Here is a 25,132-nt window from a genome sequence, read left to right as displayed (position 1 = left end):
ATTAAAGGTTCAGTGTCAGGCTGAAAAATGCTCATATAGGATGTGGGGTGTGTGCAGGAGTTTACTCAGGAGGGTTTGATCTTCTGGGACAGTGTCTGTAATAGGGGAAATCCTTTTGAGGGGATTGGATTATGTCTGGGAAGGGAGTGAAAAATCAGGTCAGGGCCTGTGACTCATCCAAACCATTCCCTCTCTAAACTCTCTTGCAATCTACATGCGGTATGGATCACCATGTGAAGGGTTATCATATGGCTCCAGAAAAAGGAGGATGGATTGAGGCATCCAGGTTTTACTCCCACTGAAAGCAATAAGTGGTTACCTTTTTATTTTAATTGTTATCATGAAATACACATTGAAAAGTTTGTACTGGCAACCGATTGAGCAGAGAATTCAAAGTGTTTGTCACGGGTACATCAAATAGTATACCAAACTGTACCATCTTGGTTTCAATTTCTCTGGGAGATTTATAAACCTCCAAGGGCATTGCGTTCTAAGGGGAAAATGAAACTGGCAGCACTGACAGCTGATAATGTAAGATATGTGACAACTCAACTTCAAATGTTTTCCATTGCTGGAATGTCATATTGGAACAAACTTACTGGGCAACTAAGATTATTATTATTATTATTTTTATTTATTTATTTATTTATCATTTTTCAATAATATATCAAGTATCCACTTGTACAGAAAGATAAAGTTAGACAGGAAATAAATTTACAAATCAGATTATAATCTAATAACCCAAATTATCATAACTTTAACTCAAGTCCTCAAAATGGGTCCAAAATGTAGAATCAGCAAAAATAACAAAGAAGTAAAAATAAAAAATAAGAATTATATTGGCTGAGACAGGAAGTCAAACAATCAATTTTAAGAGTTCTTCATATTCCTCTCCTTATTTCAGTCGAGCCGCTGACAAGAAGGTTGTCAGCTGGCTAGGATCAAAGAAAACACATTTTTGCTTTTGATACACTATCACACATTTACATGGGCCCCAATAGCTATAACACCTGGCTTTAACAAGAGAAATTCGCGTTGACGTTTTTGTGTGTCTCGTGACAGATCTGGATACATTTGTATTTTATACCCTAGAAAATTTTTTTGTTTATTTTTAAAGAAAAGTCTTAATAGCCAGTTTTTATCTGGTGCTAAGGCAACTGTAAGAAGAAGTGTTGCCAGCTTTGCTAGTTCTCTATCTGAACGTTCCAACAGTGTAGAAACATTTAGCAATTGTTGATCTTCTTCCTTTGACTTTTCTTCCCTTTTAATGGGTAAATAATACACTTGGGTGAATGGCGGCAATAGTTCTTCATTAATTTCCAACACTTCCATCATGTAACGTTTCAGCATATCTCTCGGAGTTACTGCAGCAACTCTTGGAAAGTTAATTAGTCTAAGGTTATTACTACGAGAGAAATTTTCTAAATTCTCCAATTTTCTTCTTAAGTTAGTATTGTCACTCACCAGTGTTTCTGTAATCTGTTTGGATACTTTCATTTCTTGGGAAGAATTTGATACTGAGTTTTTCAAATCCTTTAGATCAACTTTTATATTCTATCTGGGCAACTAAGATTATGTGCAGATCACTACAGCTTCAAGAAGGTGTTGAAAACCAAGTTGTTTGTAGATGCATACTTTTGATCTGTCTTTCCTAACATTTTGGTATTTTTGTAACATTTTATCAAATATGTTACTGAAGAATTTGTAGGTCTTCTTGCCATATGTGTTGATATTATTTTGAAGAGTGATTTGTTTTGTGTTTTTTGGTTCATAGACAACTTGGCGAAAGACAAAGGCGCGCGCCGACAACTGAACGCAAGATGGAGGCGTGCGCCGAAGAAAATTACAGTTTTTAGGGGCTCAGATGGGGGGTTTTGTTGGGGAGCCCCCCCGGTTTACTTAATAGAGATCGCGCCGGCGTTGTGGGGGGTTTGGGGGGTTGTAACCCTCCACATTTTACTGTAAACTTAACTTTTTCCCTAAAAACAGGGAAAAAGTGAAGTTTTCAGTAAAATGTGGGGGGTTACAACCCCCCACACCCCCCACAATGCCCCCGTAACGCGGCGCGATCTCTATTAAGTAAAGTAGGGGGGTTCCCCACACACACACACCCCCATCGGAGCCATAAAAACAGTAATTTTCTGCGGCGTGCGCCTCCGCGCTGCACTCAATTGTCTGCATGCGCCTTTGTCCCGGCGCGCTTTTGACCTGACACCATGTTTTTTATATCTTTGTTTTTGCTTTATGTATGTTTATTTGGAAACCGCTGTGACTCCAGGCGATATATTAAGTTTATCTATATATATAAAATCGGAGGTATGTATGTGTGTATGTATGTGCCGCAATCACGCAAAAACGGCTTGACCGATTTGAACGAAACTTGGTATGCAGATCCCTCACTACCTGGGGTGATATGTTCTGGGGGTCTCACGGCCCACCTGCACACGTGGGCGGAGCTACAAACATAAAATCAGATTTCACCCATTCATGTCAATGGAAAAAATGTAAAAAGCTGCCATTCTCACAGTAATTCAAAAACGGCTTGACCGATTTGAACGAAACTTGGTATGCAGATCCCTCACTACCTGGGGTGATATGTTCTGGGGGTCTCATGGCCCACCTGCACACGTGGGCGGAGCTACAAACATAAAATCAGATTTCACCCATTCATGTCAATGGAAAAAATGTAAAAAGCTGCCTTTCTCACTGTAATTCAAAAACGGCTTGACCGATTTGAACGAAACTTGGTATGCAGATCCCTCACTACCTGGGGTGATATGTTCTGGGGGTCTCGCGGCCCACCTGCACACGTGGGCGGAGCTACAAACAGAAAATCAGATTTCACCCATTCATGTCAATGGAAAAAATGTAAAAAGCCGCCATTCTCACAGTAATTCAAAAACGGCTTGACCGATTTGAACGAAACTTGGTATGCAGATCCCTCACTACCTGGGGTGATATATTCTGGGGGTCTCGCGGCCCACTTGCACACGTGGGCGGAGCTACAAACAGATAATCAAATTTCACCCATTCATGTCAATGGAAAAAATGTAAAAAGCTGCCATTCTCACAGTAATTCAAAAACGGCTTGACCGATTTGAACGAAACTTGGTATGCAGATTCCTCACTACCTGGGGTGATATGTTCTGGGGGTCTCGCGGCCCACCTGCACACGTGGGCGGAGCTACAAACAGAAAATCAGATTTCACCCATTCATGTCAATGGAAAAAATGTAAAAAGCTGCCATTCTCACAGTAATTCAAAAACGGCTTGACCGATTTGAACGAAACTTGGTATGCAGATCCCTCACTACCTTGTGTGATATGTTCTGGGGGTCTCTCGGCCCACAACTCTATGTTGCTTGCTCAAGGGTGGGTTCACCCAAGAATTTATATGTTCTTGCTCCAGGAGGTGAAACTAAAATTGTTGTTTATAATCACGTTTTGCGTTAGTTGTATTGTATTCATTTTGTCAAATATTTCACATTATAATTTGAATATTGTACTTTTTATTAAGCTGTAAAAAAATAATTTCATTCACCACTATAAAGTATCTTTATTTGAATCCATTTACAGTGTTATTGCTATAATTAAATACCCGTGCAACGCCGGGGCATCAGCTAGTAAATAAATAAAAATTGTAATATATTGAGAAACAACAGTTTGTGTGTGTTAATTTATAAAATATTTTTGAGGAGTACCTTAATAAAATTGAAGCAAGTCCAGTGGGAGTTTTTGACAGGCTTGGAATACGAGGGAGTGCTGGAAAGTTCTCAGCCTAACCAAGAAGAGAATGATGTGGAGCCATGAAACTAACAAGTTATTCCACATATTCACCCCTATGTTCAACACACTTGGCACATTGTGTCTAGGTTTCTATAACCCTTCCAAAAATACTCTGATGTCTGGTCACTGAAATTCTGCTCCACTGTTGCAATCTCCTCTGAATCACTTGAAAATTGTCACCCTTTTATACTCTTTTTAAGGTTTGGAAACAGAAACTAATCAGATGGAGCAAGATTTGGTGAGTAGGGTGGATGGTCTATGCACTGAAACCCCAACTGCATCAAAACATCCATCGTTTTGCCAGTCTTGTGAGCAGGTGCATTGTATTGCAAAAAGAACTCCTTTCTGGAACTTCCCTCTCTTTTTTTTCTTTTAATGCCTCCTTTAATCGGCAGAGCAAGTTACAGTAGAATTCTGGATTAACTGTTTGGCTCCTTGGAAGATAGTTGGTCATTACAAAACCATTCTGATCCCAAAACACTGACTTTTGGGTCTTGAATTTCCTTGGCCTTGGAGAACCTGAGTACTGCCATTGCATGGACTGTTTTGTCTCGGGACCATAGTGGTGTACACATGTTTCATCAACAGTACTAGTCATTCCAAAAGGTTGGCACCAGCTCGCACAAAATGCTGCATAATCAGCATGGAAGTGTCCACATGATGTTGTTTCTTGTCAGCATGCCAACATTTGGCCACCCACTGGGTTGACAGCTTCTGCATACCCAGCTGCTCATGGATTATGCACCCAATATGTTCCCTGGACAGCTGTAGTGTCTGAGCAATTGTTTTAGCCAGAATCAGGCCCAAAGTGTCTTTCCTATTATGTAATATTAATTGAATAGTTATGTGCAACAGTATTTTTAAAAGTTTAGATTTATATTCAGAAAGAGGGAGAGTTAAACCTGTGGCTTCACGGATTATCATTTTCCAGGATATCAATTCTTTAATTTCCAAGAGTGTACCTATTGGGCTCCTTTTACTAAGCTGTTTAATAGCGTTTTTAGCACACACAGCATTTTAGCGTGCACTAAACCTGCGCTATGTGGCTAGAACTAACGCCAGCTCAATGCTGGCATTAGCGTCTAGTGCGCACTGCAATTTAGCGTGCGCTATTCCGCGCGTTAATGCCCTAACGCGACTTAGTAAAAGGAGCCCATTGTGTTCCATATACTATGCCATATTGTGAACAATGAAACATTGCATTTGAGAAGGTTCCCAGTTCTTTATTACGTGACCAACAAAGACATTTTTCTTCTTTTCTTTAAACATAGAAAGTTTGTAAGGTGTCCACTTAGCTTTATGCATAATAAAGTAAAAGGTTTATGTCATAGCTGTTGATCCCGAACCTTTAAATATGGAGATCCAAACTTGCTCCCATTGCTTGACAGACAGATGTGTTTTTCGATCATATTCCCAAAATTTTTCCAATCCAACTGAGTTTTTAAATTTAAATGTCTGCAGTATTTTATGCCATTTGGATCCCGCTCCTTTAGTTGTGGATATTTGACATGAATGATCAATAGTAGGTAAAGAGTCTATTAGAGCATAGTTTTTCATATGCTTACATAAACAGTGAATGAGTTGGAGCCATTTATAATATTGATTTTGACTTAAGTGATATTGATTTTGTAGCATGTCAAATCCTATCCTTTTGCCATAGAGTCTCAGTTGGTTTATTGTCCATATTCCAGCTTCTTGCCAGTTTTTCCAGTTTCTGACTTTCCCTTGTATTTTGAGGTTGGTGTTATTTCATATGGAAGCATGAGTAATTTGTAAGTATTGAAAAAGTAGAAAGCTGCCTATTTTTTGTTAGTAGTTATACTGTATTAGTGTTACATAACAAAGGGTCTGATGAAAAGAGGCTACCAAAAGTTGAGAAAGGGATAAATTTTGAAGGGTAGTTGTGCCATGTATCAAATTCCCAAATACAGTAAAACCTTGGATTGCAAGTAACTTGGCATGCAAGTGTTTTGCAAAACATTTGATTAAATTTTAACTTGATATACAAGCAAGGTCTTGCAGTATATACCCATCACATCATCGCAACTGAGCCAATGGCTCTTCTCTCTCTCTCTCTCTGACACTGCAGTGTACTATAGTGACTGCTCTAAACAAGCGAGGTCTTGTAATACGAGTACATATAGGGCTCCTTTTATTAAGCTGCGATAGCATTTTTAGTGTGCGCAGAATTTTAGCCAGCGCTAAACCCATGCTATGCAGCTAGAACTACCGCCAGCTCAATGCTGGCATTAGCGTCTAGCGCACGTGGCAATTCACTGCGTGCTAAAATCACTAGCGCAGCTTTGTAAAAGGAGCCCATAGTATTTTATATTAAAGTTTTTGGGTTGTGGAGTTTCCGTTATTTCTTATGGGGAAATTCACTTGGATATACGAGTGTTTTGGATTACAAGCATGTTTTCGGAATGAATTATGTTTTACTGTGTCCAAGTTTTTCATTATTAGTGATGTTGCAAAACACACTTTCACAAGAAAGATACAAAATGTCATATGTAATGTAGACAGTGCTGCTTTGGTTTAATGGGGTATGTTTCAAAAAAATGGAGGAAAAGCCTCAGACAGAAGCCCTCCCAGCACCACAATGGTGGTCCAAGGTGGTTGGGTGATAACCTCACTGGCGAAAAACCTCCATTGCACTCCCAAGTGTAAAAAACCTAAGCAGGGCTGTCTATGCAGGTTGATAGAAGAAAAACGTTCAACTTATGTTCAGTTGATCGGCAGCAGACTCATGAAACGCTGGCCACCGTCGGTGTACCGATCAACTGAAGATAAGTTGAAATTTTTTCTTCTATCAACCTGCATAGACAGCCCTGCTTAAGTTTTTTTACACTTGGGAGTGCAATGGAGGTTTTTCGCCAGTGAGGTTATCACCCAACCACCTTGGACCACCATTGTGGGTGGGAGGGCTTCTGTCTGAGGCTTTTCCTCTATTTTTTTGAAACACACCTCATTAAACCAAAGCAGCACTGTCTACATTACATATGACATTTTGTATCTTTCTTGTGAAAGTGTGTTTTGCAATATTATTGATTTTTCACATATCCGGATTCTTGTTTCATTATTAGTGAACCATAAAGAGTTTTGTTTCATTATATATGTTGTATGATAATCAAAGAAACTGGCGAAGTTGACTCCACCATTCTCCTTTTTTGCCTTTAATTTATTGAAGGGCAATATATGGAAGTTTAGTATCATGTGATATACATGTCTATTCAATAGGCACGGAATTATACTAACGTGTAATTGGTTTTAGGTGTAATCAACATTTTTATGGTCTCTAATCTTCTCCATCACAGTGGTGACCATTTTGCTGTTAGTTCTTTAACCATTTTGATTAAGTTTGCTCCATTTAACTGTAAGTGTTTCGTCTATTGTTGGACTGAAATAAGTGCCCAAGTATTTGAGCTATGTTGGTGCCCATTTGAAATTACAGTATATTGTGTGATTCCCACTTTAACATCTGGACAGTTCAATGGCTTAATTTCAGTTTTGCTTTGGTTAAGTTTGTTTCCAGAATAAACAGAATATTGTTGTTCCTAGATATACTTCATCTCAAAACATTCCTTAAATCATACATTTAGCTAACAACATATTTTTGAAAAAGAAAAGCTTCCAGATGTTTCCTAAATGATCTATAAAACTCTCAGCTCAACAGGCACAATATTCCATGATTTTCTAACCTGATTGGTAAATGTTAACATTCAAAAAAGTCCACATTGTACCTCCTTCCTACTAGATAATGATGTTTCATTTGGTTTCTCAAACATGAATTACTATTATGAATTACTGTATACTATAACATGGCCAGAGGTGGAGAAAAATGCCTGTACCTTGGTGTGGTATACAGACCTCTGAGACAATCGGAGGAAAAGGACGCAGAATTAATTGAAGACATTGAGAATATTACCTTACGGGGGGAGGCTGTTCTATTAGGAGACTTCAACATGCCTGATGTAGACTGGAACACACTATCAGCGACAACTTGTGATAGCAGGAGGATATTAATGTCCATGAAGGGAGTACGGCTCAAACAAATGGTACTAGAGCCCACTAGGGCCCAGGCCATCCTGGACCTGGTACTTACGAATGGGGAAAGCGTCTCGGACGTCTCGGTGGGAGAGACGCTGGCCACCAGTGACCATAACATGGTATGGTTTAACCTTAAGAAAGGCTTCCCTAGATCACAAACAAAAACAAGGGTACTCAATTTCAGGGGCACTGACTTCGCACGCATGGGAGATTTCGTCTACCAGACGCTGCAGGTTCAAGAAGTAACTGATAATATGGAAGCTATGTGGACAACCTTGAAATCGATCCTTCATGAGGCAACTATCCGCTACATAAAATCGGTATCCAAACAACAAAGAAAAAGGAAACCCCAATGGTTCACATACCTCGTCAAGGAGAAGAAAAGAGCATTTCTATCATACAAACGCATGGGGGAAAAAGAAGCAAACATTGAATACAGGACAAAGTCTGCAGCGGTCAAAACAGCAGTCAGGGAGGCCAAACTTCGTATGGAAGAAACTCTAGCGAAGAACATCAAGAAAGGGGACAAATCCTTCTTCAGATACATTAGTGACAGGAAAAAGAACACAAACGGGATAGTATGCCTTAGAACGCCAGACGGGAATTATGTGGAAACTGACTCCGATAAAGCCAAACTATTGAATGATTACTTCTGTTCAGTCTTTACCTGCGAGGCACCAAGGCACGGGCCTCGGCTGGATGCAAAACAAAGCATGGATGACCCATTTCAGAAGTTTGAGTTCACACCAGCTGATGTTTACCAAGAACTGTCAAGACTCAAGGTGAACAAAGCCATGGGACCGGACAATCTGCACCCAAGAGTGCTCAGAGAGCTGTGCGATGTTTTGGCGGAACCGTTAGCCATGCTCTTCAATCTCTCCCTAAGTACGGGGAGAGTCCCCCTGGACTGGAAAACTGCCAAAATGTTGTTCCTCTGCACAAAAAGGGTTGCAGAGCGGGCTGCGAATTACAGACCAGTAAGTCTCACATCGATAGTGTGTAAACTCATGGAAACTCTACTTAAAGGGAAATTAGACACGATATTGGATGAGGGGAATCTGAGGGATCCCTGTCAACATGGATTCACTAGGGGCAGGTCATGCCAATCCAATCTTATCAGCTTCTTTGACTGGGTGACAGGAAAGCTAGACTCGGGAGAGTCTCTGGACATAGTGTACTTGGATTTCAGTAAAGCGTTTGATAGTGTCCCACACCGTAGACTATTAAAAAGATGAAATCGATGGGGTTAGGTGAGAAACTAACAGCATGGGTCAATGATTGGCTGAGTGGAAGACTTCAGAGGGTGGTGGTCAATGGTACCCTCTCTGAGACATCGGAGGTGACTAGCGGAGTGCCGCAGGGCTCAGTCCTGGGACCATCCCTTTTTAACATATTCATAAGGGACTTGACCCGAGGGCTTCAGGGAAAAGTAGCGCTGTTTGCCAACGCCGCCAAACTGTGTAATATAGTAGGTGAAAGCGATCTCACGGATGGTATGGCGCAGGATCTGATCAAGTTGGAAAACTGGTCCTCAACATGGCAGCTGGGCTTCAACGCAAAGAAGTGTAAGGTGATGCATCTCAGCAGCAGAAATCCATGCAGAACATACACCTTGAATGGAGAAACACTAGCTACGACCTCAGAAGAACGGGACTTGGGAGTAATCATCAGTGCAGACATGAAGGCTGCCAAACAAGTAGAGAAGGCCTCATCCAAGGCAAGGTGGATGATGGGATGTATCAATAGAAGCTTCGTCAGCCGTAAACCTGAAGTCATAATGCCACTGTACAGAGCCATGGTAAGACCTCATCTGGAGTACTGTGTGCAATTCTGGAGGCCACATTACCGTAAAGATGTACTTCGAGCTGAGTCAGTCCAGCGAATGGCCACTAGGATGGTCTCCGGACTCAAGGGTCTCTCATACGAGGAAAGACTGGGCAAGTTGCAGCTCTACTCTCTAGAGGAGCGCAGGGAGAGGGGTGACATGATTGAGACGTTTAAGTACGTCACAGGTTGTGTCGAGGTGGAAAACGACATATTCTTTCCTAAGGGACCTTCAGTCACAAGGGGGCACCCGCTCAAACTCAGAGGCGGGAGATTTGATGGTGACACCAGGAAGTATTTCTTTACAGAAAGGGTGGTGGATCACTGGAACAAACTACCAGTGCAGGTGATCAAGGCCACTAGCGTGCTCGACTTTAAGAATAAATGGGACATCCACGTGGGATCTCTACGTGGGTCGAGCAGCACTCTGACTTAATGGGGTGGGACAGTAGAGTGGGCAGACTTGATGGGCTATAGCCCTTTTCTGCCGTCATCTTTCTATGTTTCTATGTTTCTATATGCTATATGGGATATTCTAATAATAAAGCAGAACGTCATTATATATTTAAAAAACACATGCTTCTACTAGTAACCAATGCAGTTTCACAAATAACAGTGTTACACTATCACACCTTTTAGTGAAACTAAGGGCTCCTTTTACAAAGCCACCCTAGCGGTTTAATGCGCATAATAGCATGCGCTAAACTGCCGGCTGCGCTAGCCGCTACACTTCCTCTTGAGCAGGCGGTAGTGTTTCAGCCAGCGCAGGGGTTAGCGTGTGATGAAAAGTCACGCACGTTAAACCCGCTAGCGCGGCTTTGTAAAAGGAGCCCTAAATAATCCTGTTGCTATATTCTGTAATGCTTGCAATCTCCTAAGAATCCCATCTGAACATCTTTCTTCTTTTTTTTTAATATATCTTTATTCATTTTAAAGCCAAAAATAAGTGGAACATATTATACAGACAGTTTACACTTTAACATCACTTAATTCTATCAAATTATATTTGATGACAAATACATATATCATCCCCCCCCCTTTCTACATATCCAACAATTGCACTCAAATTAAAAGTATCTCACCACCCTGGACGTGTATGATCAAAGGACAAAATCAAAAATTACTCCTTACAGAATTTTGTCAACGGCTCCCAAACATCCATAAATTTCCTATAATGTCCCTGTTGTATGGCCATCATACGTTCCATTTTAAGAGTGTGGCATAGAGATTCCCACCAGAAAGTATAATTTAACCAATCCCAGTTTTTCCAATTCCTCAAAATAAGCTGTATGGCAACCCCTGTCATAATAAAGAGAAGTTTATTATTATGGGAAGATATTTGACTTTTAGCCCTCATCAACGTGCCAAATAGCACAGTATCGTACGTCAATGCCACTGGATTTTCCAATAAATTATTCATTTGACCCCCCAAATGGATCTCCAAAACTTAAGTATCAAGGAACAATAGAACAGTAGATGATCCAATGTCCCTACATCGAGATGATAGTGCCAGCATCTATTAGACTTGGAACTATCTAATTTCTGTAAACGAACAGGGGTCCAAAAAGATCTATGTAACAAAATAAACCATGTTTGTCTCATTGATGTGGTCTCCATACATCTCATCCTCCAAGTCCAAATTCATGGCCATTGAGATGCAGAAATCTGCTGCTTTATCTCAATGCTACCCCTGAGCAGCCTGATGTCCCATGAAATCTGTCTGGAAGCATAGGACCGGCAAACTATACTGATTTTTAAGATTTTGCCAATCAGGGAACCCCTTCTGAATGGCTTGCGCAACTGCAACCACTTATAATTTTGAGACTTAGCAATAGCAAATGTTTGTTGCAGTCGTGAAAAGTCAAGCAGCTTTCCATCTGATACTACATCATCCAGAGTACATATGCCCGCCTTCATCCAATGCTTCCAGATGACCTTAAATCCGCCAATTTGAATCTTGGAGTTCAGCCAAAGGGACTTACAGGTGGATTTATGAATTGGAATAGATGTTAAATTATTAACAAATTTTAATATCTGCCAAGTGTCTAATAAAATTCTATTGTCCTTATATAACCTAGGTAGCTTGACACAATCTCAGTGGAGACAGGAGTTGCCATTCCATCCATAACCAGTCTGGAAGATTTTCCATGAGCTCAGGGAGGATCCAATACATACCCTGATGCATTATATAGACTTGATGGTACCTATAAAAATTGGGAAAATTTACCCCCCCCCCCCCCCCACCGCAATTGTTTTTTGTAACAATACTAAAGCAATTCTTGCATAGTGCATAGACAGGAGATTTTTCACGTCTGTTCTACTTTGATTTTGGTTATTTATCCTATCTGTTTTTTTGATACTCTACATACCAACATTCGGGACCCCTGAGGAAGAAGGGGACCAGCTTTTGGATATAAATATTGTAGCTTATGTACTAATTTTATATGTGATATATGTTTTTATGATTTTTGTTGTTTTTACCGGTTTTAGTAAATTCTTGTACCATGTACATTTCCCTGCAGTTTTGTTTTGGTAATGGTATATACATATTCAGACATTGCTATAAACAAATACATAATCTGTAAAACTTTTCTTTAAGCCTGGTATCTATAAGAGCTAAAAGGAATTCTTTTGTTCAAATAAGTCCAGCCTCTTTTTCAGTAATGTACTAGCTGACCATTGGCAGTGATGTGCTGATAATGTATTATTGGTCAGTGCGAGAGTACATAAGCAGGAACCAGCTTCTGCTCGGGGTGTGGGAGGAAAAATCTCTCACTCCATATGGATCAGTTAGTCCTGGGGCAAGACTAATTCCCCCTCCTCTCCCAAACAGAATGTTTTACGGAGTTGGCAATTTATGTAAAGCATAAAATTAGTTGGCAATTTAATCTTAATTCTAATTTGAACCTCAAGTTAATTGATTATAAATTGAATAAAAATTATTTTGATTAAATTACATGTCTATGTATGAGTTACTAGCATGAAATACCCTGTATGTTGAGGTGTGATGCGCACCCCACGTCCTTAACCTAAATGGAGGCACTTAAGGATTTTAACATCTAGCAGTGTTTAAGATAGGATATGGCTCCAGATAAAGGAGGACGGATTGAGACATTCAGGTTTTACTTCCATTGAAAGCAGTAAAAATAAAACCCGGATGTCTCATTCTGTCCTCCTTTTTCTGAAGAAGAAACAAACACAATCACCTTAGCATTCATGGAACAGGCATAACTAAGGGGAAATACCTTGATAAAGCCCTTTGGGCGAAACATAGCCTATGTTGAATGAAGACCCCCTGCTATGCTATGCTTTCTAAAGAGATGAGTATTTAAACATTAATGTTGAAGATCAAAACAGAGTTTAAAAACTATATATAGACCAATGAAGATTTGGGTGCAAGCAAATTTGTGTATGAAATTTGTCACACAATTTGCACTGCTGAGGTCTATGAACGGGTTATAAATTAATTACCAAAGAGGATGAGCTACTTCTATGAGGTTTCTGATACTGCTATTTTGATCACATGCACCCCCTACACCCTCTTACCCTATCCCTACACCCTCTTACCCTAGAAATTTCCACCTTTTGGATACTTAGCACACATGTTTCTCACATTTTTATCTATATGGATGGCAGAATGTGGCAGAGGTACTGTATTTTGCCCACTGGATGTCTTCCTGTGAGGGACTATTAAAGTACTTCATATCTTTTTATCTGGTATCTTAACAGCAGAATAAAGAAACAGATATTAGATTGTAGTTGCACCCTACCCCCTGTACTGCTCTGTTCTCCTGCAGGATAAGTACATCCTTGTTGATTCCATATTCCTCACTGTTTTACATGCGCTATGTACGTTAACTTTTAACTGTTCTGAGCTTTTGGGGAGAATGGGATATAAATCTAAATAAATATATTAATAAATTTAGCAGCAATATAGAAACAAGTAGTAATAGCGGGGGGGGGGAAGGGGGAGAGGGATTCTATATATGGCGCTTAAAAAATTGTTGCTAAAAAAAGCACTATTCTATCAGCCATTTTCAAAGTTAGTTACAGTTTACAGACTAGAATTTATGCCCCTGATCCAATCAGGACCTGCTCATTTCCGCACCCCCATTTTTGCCTCATGTGTAAAATTTAGGTGTGGATCCCAGGCCTAAATTTACAAACATAACGATTCAGTGCCAATAATTGCTTGTTATTACTCTAGTTATTGGAGTTAATTATTACTACTACTTATTTTTATGGTGCTGCTAGATGTATGCAGTGCTGTATATTAAAACATTCAAGACAGTTCCTGATCAGTAGAGCTTACAATCTAGCTAACAGAAAACAGGACAAGTAGGGAATTAGGGAGTTTCTATATGTAAAGGTGGCACATATTTAATACCCATAATTTTACTTTCACCAGTTTCCCCAAAACTCCAGATTTATTTATATGCAGGGGATACACCCACACTACAATCAGAAGTTTCAAACCATCCGGATCATGCATTCAAAATTCTGCTTCGTGCAACATCTGTTAATGAGATCCAGAACGATTCCCAAGTTAGGTTGAATTACTTTCCCGGAACCGAGTCAAAATTGTCGACCTTTTGTTGTTCCATCATTAACAATATTGTCATAGTTGATCTCCAGTGAATGAGCAACGGTGAGTCAACCAATGAGCCTGTAAGAATGCATTTTTAACTTGTTATTCAATTAAATTGCATGCATAAATTGAGTACCTGCACAAATTTGCATATGCAATTTTCAGTGCTTTTTATAGAATTAGGGAATTTTCAGGGCTTTTTATAGAATTAGGCAATTGAGTCTAATAATAATAATAATAATAATAATAACTTTATTCTTCTATACCGCCACAATCTTCTAATGGCAGCTTATGGTCAAGAATGTTGCAAGCTGAAAATGTGGCATGCTCCCAAGTGCTCCAGGTCTGCTCCTGCCCCACTCACTTGGGTTATGCCAGCAAGAAAGGTCAATGGACAGGGAGCAAATTTAGCATCACAGCTTCCTTTGTGCCCTGTGGTTGAACATAGCTAGTTACTTCCTTGTGCAGAGTGTCAATTATAGTTGTGCAACACCACGCCAGGAAAGCTACTAATTTAGCATGCTAGCACATTGCTTTTCTAGGTCCTAAGGCAATTACTGTAAATAAATACTTATCACTAATTATTTAATAACTAGTAAAACACTGTTGCAAAACAAAGAGAATGGCAGATTTAAGAATAAGATTATACTTATTTTCTTGTACATATTTTTTCAAAATGACTGAATATTTCCTTTGTTCTGTTAGTTGGAATTATATTATTTTGAAAATTAAAAAAAAAGAAAAGAGAGAATAAGATTATGTAGGATACACAACCACCAAAAAATGTACTACAGTATTTATGTCTAAATATATTTATTAAAGTTTTCAACAAAGTGCCAGCAAATAATACAGAAACTAATAACAGAGTTCTCACATATGTGTACAAAATATACCCTTTCCCCAACTTCCCCCCCCCCCCAGTCCCACAAACCCACAAATCATCTGCATGTCAAGAGCAATGAAAGGAGAGAAGAGGAAAATCATAAGTTCAAAAGTCTACTGTGGGCATGAGGAGTACGATCCATCCAAAAATGTTCCCAAATTGAACAAAAACGATGGCCAGGGTTGGAATCAAGGTCACCAATTTGCCTACGCTCCAGGGAGGCATGTACAATCATCAGCGATCTCCATTGGGCATAAGACGGTGGTTCATTGGACAACCAGTTAGTCAAAATAGCTTTCTTACCAAGGAGCATCACCCAGGCAATAAAAGCGGACAGTCCTTTAGGTTTCGGGAATGCAATGATATAATATCCAAAAAGTGCTCGCAGGGCTGGCGTTCATCGCCGGCCCCACAATGATGTAGTGTAGTGTCCCAAGCATTGCCAAAACTGAAAAATACGAGGGCAGGACCAGAATATATGTCCCATAGAGGCATGGTCACAAGTACATTTAGGACAAGTATGAACTGGAGTACTACCCATCCAATAAGCTCGCATGGGAGATATAAAAAGACGTAGAACAAACTTTAATTGAAGATCCCAGTGCAGAACATTAGCAGACACCCGTCTCATGTTTTTTAGCACTTGCTGTACTTGCAGTGCAGTCAGGGAACACTGCAAGTCCTCTGCCCACGAAGCTGCCACAAAGTCCAAGTTAGGGCATGGTTGAGCGTAATGTACTACAGTATTTAATCTGGTTTACATTACTATAGCTAAGAAGATAGTGTGGTCCTGGATCAAGCAATGTATGGCAGCAGGCTCCAGTTCAGGTCCCCTCTCTCTTTTTAGGTGGCGGTAAAAACCTAAAATTAGACTCCCACCCACTCAAATTGTGGAACTCTCTGATATATTGGTGAGAGGCATAAAGTATCTCCCTTAGCACATCCATATGGTTGGAAAATGTATAAACTAGAAATGTGCCCAAAGCCTCATCTCTTTTCTCAAAATAATTAGAGTGCACCTACTGGCACATCCCTGAGGGTATAGTGGGGGCAAAAGTGACCCTTGGTTGCCTCCAGAATATTCACTTCAACCGGCCGGAGATGACAATGTCCTTAACCCAGTCAGGATTTACTCAATGAATATGCATGAGATGTATTTGCATGCACTGATTCCACTGTATCCACTGAGGAAAACCTTACTAGGTTGTGGCCCTCAAGGACTGAGATTACCCTCCAACAACTGATAGAGGGGTGCCCATCGCTCCACTACCTGTAGCCTCAGGTAACTGAAATTCTACCTAATGCCAACATCCTGAATGAACTCATGCACATGTACCCTCACTGCTTCCTGCTTCTGAAGCTGCTCGTGCCCACCCATAGGGTTACCAGATATCCGGGAAAACCCGGACATGTCCTTTTTTTGAGGGCTGTCTGGGTGCCTGGACGGACATGAGGCTTTGCAGGGGTGGGGCTAGATGTGGAATGGGCGGGGCTGGAGGCAAAACTGGGCGTGGTTAGGGGACGAAATGGGGCAGGGCCATGTGTTTGGGTTTCTCTGAACAAAAGTCTGGCAACCCTACCTATCTGTCACACCCCATAAGGAATAGCTTGTGTTATTTTTCTGTGTGTTTCAATTAGTACCACCAGGACCAGGCTGCTGCTTTTCTTGCTCCCCATGCTTAGGGAATTTAATACTACCATATGCAGCACCACTTTAAAGATGGTCTTCCCATCGTCTGTTACATAGTAGGCAGGAACAACAGGTTCTCTCTTTCCGGCTAGCTACCAGCCCTCCACCACAGCTCTTATCTTCACTAAGATATGGGTCAAGATATAATAATAATAATAATTTTATTCTTATGTACCGCCAGACCAAAATGGTTCTAGGCGGTTCACAACAAGTGAAGCTGGTACATTCAAGGCAGATAAAAGTACATCAAATTATGAACATAAAGGACTCAATTAAAAATAAACATGAAATATTGTGATACAAGCCTGTCAAATAGTTGTGTCTTTAACAATTTTCTAAAATCAAAATAAGAAGGGACCTCAACATAATTTTACCAAACCATACATTCAATTTAGCAGCCTGAAACGAGAGGGTTCTCTCAAAAAACTTCTTAAAACGACAGAATTTTGTGGACGGATATGTAAAAAGAAGATATGGGTATTACCATTCACTTGGGTGTGCAGCACAGTCCATCTATATCCTGCTGCTAGTGCATCCTCACTGCCTGCCATTGCTTCTTTCAGCAGTCATCAGTTTGATGTAAGGGAGAAGCAGACTTAGGCTACATTCTGACTACTCCACTGGTGAGATGCCTGCTAATACAGGATAGGGAGCGGCAAGAGAACGGAATTGGCAGGAATCCCATGGGATCCATGGGGGATCCTGTGGGGTTCCCCTCTAGGTCCTCAGGAAACCATGGGGATACCCCCAGGGGGTCACATGGATCCCAGGGGATGGAAGTACCTCTTCCGTGGCTTCCACGGGTATGTATCTGTCTTCCTGCCAGCTCTAAGACATCCAGGTAACATAGAAACATATAGAGAAACATAGAGTATGACGGCAGAAAAGGGCCATTGGCCCAACAAGTCTGCCCACTCAAGATCCCTCCATCATTTGAGAATCTATTTTTTAAGTATAACTATGCAGCAATCCCACCTCTTTGTTCCATCGACTCTTGAAGTCGACTCTTGACTTCCATTTTTTTTTAAGTATAACTATGCCGCAACCCTACCTGTTTGACCCATCGACTCTTGAAGTCAGGCACGCTACTGGCCTCGACCACCTGGCGTGGAAGACCGTTCCAACGATCAATCACCCTTTCGGTGAAGAAGTATTTCCTGGTGTCACCATGAAATCTTCCCCCTTTAAGTTTTAGCGGATGCCCTCTTGTTGCCATGGGCCCCTTAAGGAAAAAGATTTCTTCCTCTACTTCAATGCGGCCCGTGATGTATTTAAATGTTTCTATCATGTCCCCCTTTTCTCTTCGCTCTTCGAGAGAATATAAGCGCAGTCTGGTCAGTCGTTCTTCATATGGAATATCTTTAAGTCCTGAGACCATCCTAGTGGCCGTTCTCTGGATCGACTCCATTCTCTTCACATCCTTTTGATAATGTGGCCTCCTTTCTTCCTAATCCAGGCAGCCACACTTCAAAAAGCCATGGGCAGCAGTTCTTACATGCTGCCCGTGGCTAACCTAGAAGCCTTCCTCAGAGGGAAGGCTTATACAGACATCTTATACAGCTGTAAGAAACAGCTGGAAATACTTACTCATCATATAATAATAATAATAATTTTATTCTTATATACCGCCAAAGCCATAGTAGTTCGAGGCGGTTTACAACAAGAAGAGCTGGACAATCAGCAAAAATAATTACAATGAAGTCATCGAATACATGTAGAGAGGGAGAAAGTCAGAGTAACAGTCATAGTGTAGGGATGCCGAGTACATGTAAGTAGAATACAGGGATAAGGCTTTAAGAGTTCTTGGTTACAAATTTAATATAGCAAGCCGTGTAGTACAGAAAAGAACAATAAGGTGACATATCTTGTCTACTGGAAACTTTGTAAACATTGTTGTACCAGAAAAGCACTGGGATCATGATGCTGAGGTAATGGAGAATGATACTCCCACTCCAGCCATTAGAAAGCTGGATGTAAAGAAACTGGACATTGTGGTAAAAGAGACCCCCCCCCCCCCTCGACACACACACACCAGAATGGCATTAACCACAGAGATGTCACTGTCAAGTGATTACTCTGTGAATGGAACACAGTATGTGTTTTTCACTAAAAAGAAAACCAGAAATGGAAGGACATTTTTATGTTCTAGTCCTACTCATGCAGAGCCTGTCTGGGTATAAAGTACTCGTAATATGATTGCCATACTGGCTAACTTGGATACATATGAGGGGATGCTGAAAAATTCTCAGCCCAACCAACTTCCTAAATTCTGAGCGTTATTTTGCTACTGTAGCTTGCAGCTCATGCTTTGACAGGCGATTTGGTCACTGAGAACCTTTGCCTGCCACAGTTCCTTGCTTATCTCTTGCATGCTTCCCTCCTGTCACAACACACAGACCCAGCATGTTGCTACCCAGATATCTCTTCCTGCAAACTTCCATCTTGTTAGCCAATAGTACATCCACCTCATCAAGCTGAAAAGAGTGTTATCTTATTTTTTTTTAATATTCTTTATTCATTTTTATAACTTTCAATAAGTGCAACTTAATATATAATCACTTTACACTTTAACAACATTTAATATTCCATCAAAAACTAATATACATCAAATATTCCTCCCCTTGTACCATGAATTGAATTTCAAACTAGAAACATAACATATCCCTCCCCCCTCCCTCCTCCTCCTCCCCACCCTGGATGTGTATAAATAAAGGGGGAAAAAACCCAAAAAACAATATTAATTCTGTACAATATTTTGTTAATGGTTCCTAAACATCTTTAAACTTCTTAAAATGCCCCACTGTATGGCAATTACTTGTTCCATTTTAAAGATGTGGCACAACGAACTCCACCAAAAATTATAGCTCAACCTATCCCAGTTTTTCCAATTTATCGTAATTTGTTGTATGGCAACCCCTGTCATAATAAGCAAAAGTTTGTTATTTTTAGAAGATATTTGGCTCTTAGCTCTCATTGATGTACCAAATAATACAGTATCATACGATAGTGCCACCGGATTTTCTAGTAAATTGTTTACTTGTCCCCAAATGGACTTCCAAAAGCTACGTATCATTGGACAATAGAAGAGTGTTATCTTATTTTGTTAAGTGTCAATCTGCAGAAACAAATTTTTTTTTAAATTTCTTTATTTAATAATTTTAATACAATAATCTCAATACAAAACATAAATGTAATTTAATATAATTCATAACCTTAATAAACTAATGAAAATAATACATCTTATCCATACTACTTATTCCCTACCTCCCCCACCCCCTCCCAGGAGATCTGGATTCCCAATTCATAAGGACAGGATAATATACATCTCAGATCTTTCATAGAGCCTCTTTTTCCATTTCAATATACTTCTCCCATATATCATTAAACATTGTCCACGGATTTGTTAAAAGGGCCGAAAGTCTATATTTTTCACACACTATTCCTAAACGCTCCCTCATATCTCTTATTGTGGGTACAACTGACATACGCCATTGCTGAGCTAGTGTCAATCTGGCAGCTATAAATGCCAGGTTCAAAAGTTTAGATTAAGAGCATGTTAAACCTTCTATACTTACTCCCAACAATGCCCTTTCAGCATTCAACTTAAGTGGAGTCTGAATTAATGCAGAAAAGAAATTTAACGTTTTTGACATTGTTTCAGATCATTGATTGAACTATATCCATGCCATTCTCTTCTTGGTTGGGCCGAGAACGTTTCAGCACCAGTGGCTCGTGCTCGCCCTCCCTCACCGGTACTCCTTTAAATCTTTGCCAGTGCATGCAACTTCTCTGGCTCGCTGCCGGTGTTGGCCTGGCTCCCCTCTGAATTCACTTCCGGGTCAGGGGGCCAGGAAGTGACATCAGAGGGAAAGCCAACTCTGGCGCAAGCAGCAGGCTGGAGAAGTTGCTCATGCTGGTGAAGATTTAAAGAGGGTACAGGGAAGGGAGGCACATGTGTGGAGCTGGGAGTGGGGAAGCAGCGAGAGGAGCAGAGAGGAGGTTGCTGGGGGGGGGGGGGCGTTACCACCTCAGGTGCCTCCTACCTCACTATACACCACTGTTTAGCATCCCCTCATAAGGGTCAAAATTCAAAGTGATTTAACTGCCCACAAATGGCTGCTGGCCAGTTACGTCGTTTGTCTAGGACTAACAGCTGATAATCAGTGGCACTTAATTACCGTAGTTATCGCCTCTAAATATCACCACACACCACTACATTCAAAACTAGCTATTTTTGTGGGTGGTTCATGGGCACAGTCAGCACTTAATCATGTAGTTTGGCAGTTAGGATTGACTTTAATGCAGTTTGATTTATCTTGAGGTGGTGTCGCTGAGGTGGTTAAGTGCATAAGAGATAGCTGGCCACATAAACCATGTCGGTGCCTAGACGTGGCCTGGCATTGAATATCCAGGAATAGCACTGGCAGCAGTAGAGAATGACATGGGGACAAATTTTTCCCCGTCCCCACAGGAACTCATTTTCCCATCCCATCCCCACAAGTTCTTTTCCCGTCCCTGTCCCATTCCTGCAAGCTCCATCCTATCTGCATAAGCCTCAAACACTTTAAAATCATAAGTGTTCAAGGCTTGTGCAGTTAAGGCACAGCTTACGGGAATGGGGCAGGGATAGCAACATAAGTGATGACGGGATGGGGAAATTGAGTTCCTGCAGGGACAGGGACAAATTTGTCTCCGTGTCATTCTCTAGCAGAAGTTAAAAAAATTACCTACTCACCACCACTGAATATCTACTCCATAGAAACATAAACCAAGTAGCAAATTAAAGACTATGCTTTTTTAAAAAAAAAAAAAAAACATTGAATTGACTTAGATTTGTGAATAATTCTGGAAAGACAGTCACAAATGCACTAGGTTAGTCCAAGAAAAGCTCATTAGAAAATTGTTTGTTGACCTTTATTTTTAAGTATTCCATCTGGGGAAAAAAACCTTCTGCAAAGCAATAACCACCATCACTGGTGCATGAAGATGTAACCATTTCCACATCATTTATAAATTTGTGATATAGCCTTCATGGGAATTAAATTCTTATGCTGTGTACTCACTATTTGGTGGCATAGCCATGAGGGCCTGGGCCTGGACCTGCCCCCCCCAAGTCTTCCCCCCCCCCCCCAGTTGGGCTCAAGCTCCCTCCGACACTATTGTAGCCAGTACACAACGGACAGAGGTACTCAATCTCCACCAACTGGATCGTTTCCCTGCTGGAGCCCAGCGTGAAGCTGCCTGGGCAGCAAGAAATTGGTAGGGTGCCCTGGCAGCTGATGTGCCACTTTCACACATGCTCAGTTCACATATGAACTGACCATGTGTGGAAAAGCTGGGTGTCAGAGGCCAGAGCAGCCTGCTGACGTCTGCTGTTTGGATAGTGTGGATGGGCTCCGGCAGGGAAACTCTTTGGCTTGTGGAGCTTAAGGAGCTCCACCAGCAAAGGTATGATCTGGGGGGGGGGGGGGGGAGGGGGTTTCCAGCAGTGGTGACAGCAATGGTGGGGGAGTTGCACAGCAACAGCAAAGGTGGCAGCAAGAGGCAAGACTGAGAGGAAATGCTTAGCCCCCCTCAGTCCTCCCCAAATCAACTTCTGGCTATGCCCCTGCATGATCAATTTGTACAGCTTGTAACAAAGTACCTCAAGGTGATTCTCTGCCATATTGGCAACCAGGAGCCTTTTCACTGACCTAGAACTTTTTTTTCATCTTGTTTCCTTTTTCCCATTGCAAATGGACTAGAAGGTGGAGCCCCCTGTTGGCTATGCTCTCGTTACCTCTTCTTAAAATTATCGGTGCTTCCTCCCCCTGACAAAAATCATATCTCTGAGGATAGGCGAGTCCTACCAGACAGTCCTGCTCCTGAATGCCTCTCCTGCCTGCTGCAAGCATAAGGCCAGCACTACAAGCAAGCATTTTTTTAAACATGTAGGTCAACCGTGCTGATTTCTTACACTGTGAGATCAGCACAGCTGTCTCGCAAAGCCTGAAAATAATCACCCGCAGTGGCAATACTCTTTGAAAATATTTCCCAGAGCTCATCTCTGGACAGCTGCAGTTGAATTTGAGCCATGGGTTTACAGTACCATCTGCAGTGTTGTGTATCTTGCATTCTTTATCCACAGGGGCTGCTCATTGCTCTGCCTCTCTCTCATCTCCTCAGCTCTATGGTCCAGTAAGCACGTAATATCTTCTGTACCATTAAAGGGGCCAAAACCGGAATCGTGTATCTCAACTGCTAAAAGAAAAGGATTGGTTTCCGATTCATCATACAATAGGATTACATTTAAATTTTGTTTATAAAATTTGCCAGTCAGGACTACCATTCTTCCTGTTTCATTTGCTAACATAAGACTGTGGAGATGTCCAAGAACATAAGAACATAAGCATAAGAACATAAGCAGTGCCTCCGCCGGGTCAGACCATAGGTCCATCCTGCCCGGCAGTCCGCTCCCGCGGCGGCCCAAACAGGTCACGACCTGTCTGAATCACCAGAAGGGGCTCCCTTGCCACCTTGGTTTCTCATTGAAGTCCTATCTTCCCATCGTAGTCCTAACCCTCCGGTCTTGCACATGCACGACCTGTTGGGTTTCTATATTTATTACCTGGTTAGCTTTCTATACTTGTGTTACATCCCAGCTCCTCCCTCAGTATCCCATGATCCCTTTATCCCTCAGGAATCCGTCCAATCCCTGTTTGAATCCCTGTACCGTACTCTGCCTGATCACTTCCTCCGGTAGCGCATTCCAAGTGTCCACGACCCTTTGGGTGAAAAAAAACTTCCTTGCATTTGTTTTGAACCTATCTCCCTTCAGTTTCTCCGAATGCCCCCTCGTACTTGTTGTCCCCTTCAGTCTGAAGAATCTGTCCCTATCCACCCTCTCTATGCCCCTCATGATCTTGAAGGTCTCTATCATATCTCCCCTGAGCTTCAGGCTTTTTATTGAAAATACAGTCATTTAATCCACATGATAAAATGTCTAGGGCCCAAATGTTGTGCACTATAGACCCAACACGGTCCGTGTTTCAACAACCCTGTCTTCCTCATGGGTCCTGAGCAAAGTCCTAAGGTAAAAATACGTGGATCATGTGCTAGAAACGGTCCTGCTCAAGAACTCTGCGTGGAAGACATGGTTGTCAAAACACAGACCGTGTTGGGTCCATAGTGCCCAACATTTGGGCCTTGGACATTTTATCATGTGGATTAAATGACTGTATTTTCAATAAAAAGCCTATATCTTTGACATCTTCTCCACAGTATTTTTGTTTTTGGTTATTCTTCAATTCTGTGGAGTACTAAGGGTCAATCTTTGTTTGTGATTTGTTAACATAAGAACATAAGATTTGCCGCTGCTGGGTCAAACCAGTGGTCCATCGTGCCCAGAAGTCCGCTCACATGGCGGTCATTAGGTCAAAGACCAATGCCCTGTACTTCACTCAGTACACTTAGATATTTGCTTAGCTCAATCTACTTGTGGTACCATCTTTCAGGTACACTCACTTAGATACAATTCACCAATCTATTTTTAATGCTGTGTTGGCCCTTCATTATGGAAAAACTTGCCTTGTTACTTATGGCCTAGAGCCCTCCAATCAGGTTTTCAGAACAGGCCTAAAAACTTTCTTATTCCTAGATACCTTTGTCACTGACTGAATTTAAATATATCCTTTATACCTTTATAGAGCTCCACTTTCAGGCCAGGGTATGATAGCCTGAGACACTCAACAACTGTCTCCTTTACATGGAAATCTATCTCCTTTCTTGACTTATTTGTGCTATTATTCCAAATGATTGTATATCAAATTCCAAATAAACTAAAGCTAAACTGTATCAAATATAGGAGCTAGTTCTTGAGTGATAATATAATACTATGGGCCTTGGGCCTAAGATCCAAAAGTTTTATGGGGAGTTCTCATAGGCAATATGGCCTGGATTCTGTAACTGGCGCTGTTTTTTGTGGCTGCCTTAAAAGCAGATGCTGGTTGTATGTCAATCACGCGACGGCGACTGGTACAGAATTGCACCTCCAGCAAAGGTAGGCACAAGAAATGTAGGCCAGGGTTTTCCAGGCCTAAATTTCCGGTGCCTGTGGAGGCGCAATTTCAGCACCGATTTATTAGGTGCTGGTAGGCGCCTTGAAACTCAGTTAAAAACTTCGTTTAAACAGCATTTTTTTTTACTGAGCTTGGGTGCTTGTTGGCACCAAAAAAATTGACGCTGGTTAGAGAGTCTGGCCCTAAGTGAACAATCATCAGGACAGCTCAGTTACTGAAAACAACAGTCCTGGAAAAATAATGAAAGCTTGACCATTG

The sequence above is a fragment of the Geotrypetes seraphini genome, chromosome 3 (assembly GCF_902459505.1).
Source record: "Geotrypetes seraphini chromosome 3, aGeoSer1.1, whole genome shotgun sequence".
NCBI classification, from domain to species: domain Eukaryota; kingdom Metazoa; phylum Chordata; class Amphibia; order Gymnophiona; family Dermophiidae; genus Geotrypetes; species Geotrypetes seraphini.
The sequence above is the reverse complement of the archived record's forward strand: the minus strand, read 5'-3'. Positions refer to the sequence as shown.